Source organism: Capsicum annuum, chromosome 7, assembly GCF_002878395.1.
Source record: "Capsicum annuum cultivar UCD-10X-F1 chromosome 7, UCD10Xv1.1, whole genome shotgun sequence".
Taxonomy (NCBI): domain Eukaryota; kingdom Viridiplantae; phylum Streptophyta; class Magnoliopsida; order Solanales; family Solanaceae; genus Capsicum; species Capsicum annuum.
In genome coordinates this window covers 108,508,726-108,516,887 of record NC_061117.1, presented here as the reverse complement: position 1 = coordinate 108,516,887, position 8,162 = coordinate 108,508,726, and positions in this window count along the sequence as shown.

The following is an 8,162-nucleotide window of genomic DNA, read 5'->3' as shown; positions in this document are numbered from 1 at the left end:
CATTTTCTAAGAGACAATATTGAGAAGGAAGCTATTTGCATAAAAGTTCTGCAAGACTAAAGATCAGATAGCTAACATCCTTACAAAGGCTCTTCACAAGGAGCATTTTGTGAAGGACGGATTGAGATTAGGGATAATCAAAATAACCTAACCTACCTGATGGATCAGTTTTCCTCTATAATTTGTCTATGATCAGGAGACAGGTATCCTTAGTTGAGTATGTACTCATTGGTATAACTCAGTAATATACCCTTCCAGTTATACACGCATGGGAACAACTTTGGGAGAAAATAGATTAGACAGACACAAGTTTGAGGATTCACTCAAAAAAGAGAGGGACCTGGTCCCTTCTCTCAGGTTAGTACCAAAGCTGAGTACTTTAAAAATATAATAGTCTATTTGAAAAAGTCTTGTTTCTTTCTCTGAGTAAAAGTTGTCAAATCCTTAGAGAAGTGAAAGGTTGCACCTATTAGAACAAGACACGTCATTTTCTTTAAAAAGGGTCCCTAATAAGAAAACGATTAATTCCCTTAAAATTCAAAATCAAACCTTTTCTTTCCCATTCTCTCTAAGGTTAATCCTCAAATCGTCTTCCTTAAAGTTTATCCTCTCAGATAAGTTTTTCTCTTTCTCTCCCCCCCTCTCTCTCAAGCTCCTAGTAGCAGAAATTTCTACTCCTTCAAGCGCTGCTAAAGAATCAGAAAATGTTCAAACCTCATCACCTCTATCTGAAAATCCCGAAAGTGAACTTCCTAGTCCTTTAATGTCCAAAACTAAAGAAGATTCATTTTCAAATCCTCAATCAGAATCTGGGTTAATACCACCCACTACATCTTTCCTAGAAACTTCTGATCCTCCAAACATATCCGTTCTTGAAAAAGTTTAAGCAGTCATAGAAATCCCTATTGAGTCAACCATGGTGATGGGCCAAAATCAGGGCTTCGGTTTACCCATTGAACCTGAAGTCTCTCAAATCCTTTTTTCCTCTAAAGAACCAAAAACAACCGAACTCTCAGAAACCCCACAAGTACTTGGTTCCCCTACTCTCTCTGAAACAAATCCTATATTTGCTCAATTTTTTGATGAAGAAATTCTGGTGAAAAGATTTGATCCTTGTAGTAGTGTGAATTGGGTGGCTGAGAATTTAATCCCACTTCTTAATGATCCAAGAGAAAGCTCTGTTAGTGGAGAAAAGCCAATAGTTAGTGAAAAGGCAAGTGATCCATCTTCTAAAGGAGATGTTCCTGAAGTTGGGGAGTTCGTACAACCTCTAAATGAGGAGGATGAGGCTGATGGTGATAAACCAGAACTGAGGTGGTCAGTACAGAAACAAAGAGGAAGTAAGGGTAAAGAGAAAGTGGTAGACACTGGTGTAAAGATTGCCAGAACATATTAAACTAGGAAAATTGAGAAGAAGTTGTTAAGGGATGCTATGAAGGATAGCAAGTCATCTACTGCTAAGAGAATAAGACTGAAGAATACCGCTGTAGTGGAGAATAAAAATATGGAAGTTGTAGATGTTGGGGAGGGTGAGGATGTTGATCCTGATGTTGTTGCTGCAACACAAAAAAGAAGAAAAGAAATTCATATCAAAGGAAGGACCAGGTCCTCCTCTTCAAAGTGTGGAAGCCCTGCTGGGATGAAATAAAAACATATCATAGTAAAGAAGAAGAAGAAAGTTTTTGAGGGACCTGGTCCCAAGAAAAGAAAAGTTACAAAGGAGAAACCAAACAGTGGCTCTAAAAGAAAAAAGAAGGATGAGAAAGAAAAGTTTATATTTAGAGAAGAGAGAAATAAAGTACTTAAAAATCAAAAGATTCTGACTGGAAGGGTATTTGACTCCAGGATCCTTGAAAATCCTGGAATGGTTGAACCTGTAAAGTATGAACGACACCAAAGATGGTTGCATCTTATAGAGGGACCAGTTTTGTCCGCTAGTGTAACTAACTATGCATGAGTGCAATGTACCCGTTGTGACATATAGTCCAATCATTATTCAACCCTGGTTTATTCACTACTATAAATATATAAGGATGTATCTCATTCAACTAGTTTTTGCAAATGCAGTGAATCAAAGAAATAGCGAAAACTCATATTGCTTAAGTTTTGTGTGTGCGCGCTTCAAGTTTAGTCGCTCTTGAGTCAAGTATTGGTATGTAATTGAATTACTCATCTTATAAGAGTAATAATTTTCTTTTGGCAGTAGAGTGCGCAGGTAGAGTTAACTGAGGTGATATTAGTTAGAGTTAATCAATATTTGACAGAGTTGTCAAGAAGAAAGTTTGTAATAAAGTTATTCCAAATTAGTGGAGCTTAGAGTTAAGCTCCAATGGTGTATGTTATCATGAGTTTGATTGTAGTGGAGTTTTGAGTTCTTATGAGGGCAAGCCATGTTTTTTTTCTCCCTTGAGCAAGGAGGTTTCCACGTAAAACTTTGTATTCTTTACAATCCTGGAGTTTTATATTTGTTACTATTTTACCGTCTTTAAACTGACTCTAAGGGACCTGGTCCCTTATAAAGTGGTGCACACCCACGTTTCTTCAAACACCTTAAAAAGACAAAATCAACAAATTCAAACCATGACAGGAAAACTAAACCTTACTAGTATCAAATTCCACAACCCCATCCCTATTTTTATTTTATTTTTTATTCGGTGTCCAGTACCTATATTGAAATTCAATTAATTTGAATTTCCATGGAGTAGGGCCCATAATGGAGAAACGCTCCCTACCAAGGATTTTTCATACCCAGAGCTCACATCCGAAACTTCTGATTAAGGTAGGAGCAACTCCATCTACTGCACCACATTCTTTGGTGATCGCAATCCTATTCATATACCTCTTTATTCTCTTTAATTACAATTTTATTGAATTTAAAAGTAGTAGAAAAATAATTAATGAAGTCCCCCAACAAAAAATTTAGGTTTTACTTTTGAAAGGTTAAATTCCATTACATTCTAATATCTTCTACATTGACCTAAGTCTAAATATCATTGAACTCTATTAGCCTTTTAACTTTTATTTTTTCTTTTCTTTTATTTGTTTGTAACATTGTTGTATTTTTATTTCTTTTATGATAGGTCTAGAACTAACTCAATGATTTTTAGAGAATAAAACCTAAATTTGACTCTAACAAAAGGCCTCTTAGAAAAAGAACAAAAATCTAAAACACAAGACCACATTAATTTATAGGTTCATCATTCACATAAAGCTTTGCATATCAAGATTCAAGACTTTAATATAAGCTTCTATTTTGAATTCAACAAATAAGTTTAGTTAAAGATTCAACTATAAAATTAATGAATAATATATCAACGTATAATTAAATAACATTATCAAAACTAAGTCATAATTAAACAAAGGAAAAAAAAGAAAGAAAAGAGATAGATACCTTTGATTTTTTAACTACTTTATTCGGCGGCAACATGCTTATTTAGTTTAATTTTTTTATTTAAAATTTTCAACTGCTAGAGAAACATGAGTAATTATCAAATGAAAGAATTTATTTTCAATTGTCAATTATATAATCTTTAAATTTATGAACTAAAAGAAATAAAAAAATGGAATCAAAGCTAAAATAAGAAGAAAAAGTGAATTAAAAGAAATTTATTCAAAATGTCATTTAAATAAAATACTAGAACTCTTTTTCATATAAGAATTCTAATTGATTTAAAATTATTAAATACTATGATTTCCTTTTTACCATATACTAATAGGTATACGCGCCTCGCACGTGTATCTCACTTTAATAAGTTCAAACATTACACTAAATAGACTATTTGTTTAAATATTAAAGAAGAATATAATAATTAAATTCAACATTTTTTGAACATGTAAAGATGGAGAATTTATTTAATTAAACTTACATTTACCAAAAAAAATTTCAAAGTCAATCAAAATTTATCCACCACCTGTAAATTACAACAAAATAATACGATGATAGAGATATCAAAATAATACAATTAAACCTAATCCTTGCAAAAAAAAAAATTCTCAAAATCGATCGACATTCATCTACCACATGTCAACTACAACAAAATAATATGAAAATAGAGATATTAAAACAATATAACTAAACCTAACCACTTCCCCAGAAAAATTCTCAAAATAGAGATATAAAAACAATACAATTAAACCTAATCTTTACCTCAAAATTTTTTTGAAAGACTAACCGATATTTATCTACCACTGTAAATTACAACCAAATAATACGATAATAAAGATATCAAAAAACAATACAATTAAGCCTAACCTCTTATGATATGAGTAGAAGCCACAAAGTTACTCAGTAATGAAAACTTGTTATTCATGAAGCCGATGCCTATTTCCTACAATTGAAAAAAATAGAGAAAACTGTCAATCCCACTCACGTCATAAACGGATGCCCTACTTGTTCAATTTCAAATCCAATCGGAGGTCAGTAAACCCAATGTAATAGAAAAATAAATTCAAAACCTAGAAACAACAAAGTCATGTTGTAGATTCAATAATGAAAGTTACATACATACAAACATGAAAAGATGTTTCATTATTCTTGATCAATAAAATCAACGAATAGAAAAGAAAATTCAAAATTTGAAAATTAAATCAATACATTATATTAGAGTTTCAACAACAAAACTATTTACAAACATAAAAGGATGATTTGTTATTTATGATCAATGAAATCAAAACGTAATATAAATATAAATTTAGAATTCAAAAATCACTAAGTTACCCAATAACAGAGCTACGATCACAAAATTTTACTATCCAAATAATGTATCCGTATAAACCTAAAAATTCTAAAATTAAAAAGAAAGAAAGAAATATAAGAACTCCTAAACCAAAATATTACTTATAATAAAAGAATAATAGTTCTAACCTAAAAAAGTCAATACCTTTTTCTTTTCTTCTGAAAGTCCACTACACTTCTTCATTTGGAAAAAAGTCACGCGTTGCATTTAGTTGTTGAAAGAAAATTATTTTTTTCTTCTTTTAGGAGTCTTAACCTATTTTATTTAAAATAATTTCATCATTTTTTCTAAAATATTTAGAACTTTACCTTATATAGAATTTTTTTTTTTATATAATAATCTATTTGAAGTTGGATTTTCTAAAACAAAATATTTGCATAAATTTAGGAATTCAACTAAAAGTAGAAAATCTTTTTTCATATAATCTTTTAAATATATATTTACTATAACCAATATTCAATATTATAAATTGAAGTAAATATGTGAAAAAATGATTTTGTCTATTACGTAGTCTTTTAATGAAGAACAAAAAGTTCAAATCACTTTTCTAAAGGTCTTCACACTTAATATATTATAGTCTTCTTATATAATTATTTATTATAAGTATTATTTTAATTGCAATTTTTAAATAATATATTATCTAATTCATTATAAAAATAATAATTTGGTGCCAAACTTCTAAATACTTTTAATGATTTTTAGAACTTATTAATATACTAGTGCCTTTGTCCGGTGCTAAGCTCGGGCCAAACTATATTAATATTAATAATTTTTTTATTTTTGCTTTTTTTCTATTTTGTACAATATATTAGTTAATGGTGTAGTTTGATTATTTATTGATATTTTTAAAATATTAAATTATATATCTGTTTTAATTTTTTTGTCCTATTTTCTTAGTTCGTTTTAAAAAAGACGTTTTTTTTTCTTTCTTAGATTAATTTTAATTTTTCACGTGACATGTTTAAGACATCAAGATCAAAAAATATTTTGGTACTTTCTACATATTTTTAGTTTAAGACCACAAAATTCAAAAATATTTATTACTTTTTATTTAATTTTATGCTAAATCAAAATGAAACAAATAAATTAAAATGGAGGGATTAAAAGTTTTTATAATTTAAAAATAACATTTTTCTTATGGTATATTTTAGTCTTTCTTTTAATTTTCAAACAAATTCATACACTAAAACTTTCCTCCTTTTTATTTTACTAAAAATTTTTAAATGAAAGTCTTTAATGATCTAAACTGATTTTTGCCTTTTATTATTTTTTCTAAATTAAACTTAATATTGGCTAATTTACTTTTAAAAAACCAATATAATATTTGATTAATATAAAAATATTGATGCTACAAACGATTGTATAATTTATGAATGAAAATAGTATTTAAATTAAGTAATTAAAAGTCAGACTCAATAAAATACCTTTTATAAATGTTTCTTCAATGGGTGAAACCTTACAAGATTATTAAAGCTTCACAAATTTTCAGTGAGGATTAAAAAAATGAATATTCTCTTTTATTAAATTTTTATTATTCCACATAAAAGAAGACAACAAAATTTTGAATTAAGTTTAAATTTAGTTGGATAAATAGATAGTTTATAGTGTAACTATCACTTCTTTATAACTCATTATTTTTTATACAATATTTTAGAAGCTCTCGTAATTATTCAAATTTATTAAAATAAATTAGATCTTAAAAAATAATTAAAACTTAATTAAGGATAAAATAGATAATATACATTTATCTGACTACCAAAATGAAATGTTTCGTATGTTTACCCAAAAAAAAACACGTTGAAACTTCAATACAACTTGTGATGGGTGTTTGAATTGGCTTATTTTTAGTTGCTTTTAGCTTTTAATCACTTTTTTAGTTTTGGTGGTGTTTGACAAAGTATAAAAGTGTTTGTAAGCACTTATTTTAAAGTCAAAATAAGTGCTTATAAGGCAAAGCGAAAAGTAGGGTAGTACCGACTAGGGGTGTACAAACCGAACTGCTAAGTCAAACCGAACCGATTAATCAAAACAAATCAAGGAAAAAAAAACGACTTATGGTTTGGTTTGATCGGTTTAGTGTTGGGAAAAAAAATCGATCATTCTTGGTTTAGTTTGGTATAAGCAAAAATAAAATCAAACCGAACTACAACCGAACCGACATTATACATATATACTTTTAATTTCTTATACGTAAAAAAATATTACTTATAATCTACTTTCAAATTACTTTTATTACTTTTCTATATTCAGAAAATAGATATATATTCTTAGCCTTTAATTATAATATTTTTCCATTTATAACAAATTAATACAAAGCTCAATTTTAATATAAAAACCTAAAACTCTTCAATTGCTTCACTTTACATTTTATTTTTCAAGTTTTCAGAGAGTTCTCATTATTTCCTCATCATACTTTCATCTTACTTTTTTCATTCTCCTCATTCATCAAGTTGTAATTTAGGTTGTTTCTCTTCTTTCTCTTTTTTCTCATGGAATTATGTTATCGTTAATTATTTTATGGAGTTAAGCTTTTAATAAGTTGTCTCCAATTCTTCATTCTTTTGTATGCTCACATTTTATATGAAGGGAACTTTCATACAAGCTACGAACTTTCATACAAGCTACTATAACTAGTGACTTAGAAATTAAACCACCGAGTATCCACATAATATTACTTTGAGAGATAGTAGTTTAGACGTCTTAGTAATTTGCCAACTTAATTTTTATTGAAATTACTCTATGACTATTATTTTTTAATTTTTTTAGTGAAAATATTTAATTTTTTCTTCAATAACATTATAATTATAAAAAAGTTGAAAAACCAAAAAATCAAAAGAACCCAACTAAAATCGAAATAAAAAAATGGATTGTATATTAGTTTAATCTGGTTTATGAATTTAGAAAACCGACGTTATTGATTTGATTATATTTTAATAAAAAACCGAATCAACCCGACCTATATACACCCCTAATACCAACTTATGACTTTTGACTTAGGAGAAATTACATAAGTAACATATTTAAGACTATAATTACAATAAATAACAACATTTTTGTAAAATTACAGTTAATAGTAAGAGTAGCATTATTTTATTCATTAACTGGGTAAGTGCATGTTTTACTCTCACTACTTTACATTTTCCTATTTTCACTCAACTATTTTACCTCCTCAAATATAGCCATATCTTTTACCCTTTTTTTTTCATCTTATTTTCTTTATCATTTTATTTTTTATTTTATTTTATTTTCATTTTTTTAATTTTCACTTTATTTTCTTTCTTATATTTCTCTTCTTTTTTTCTATTTCGTTTTTTTAATTTTTTGTTTTCTTTTTTTTTTCCTTTTTTATATTTGAAGATAATTATCTTCATGATCTTCAAGATTTTAATAAAATAAAATATCATTACTGTCTTTCACTATCTTATG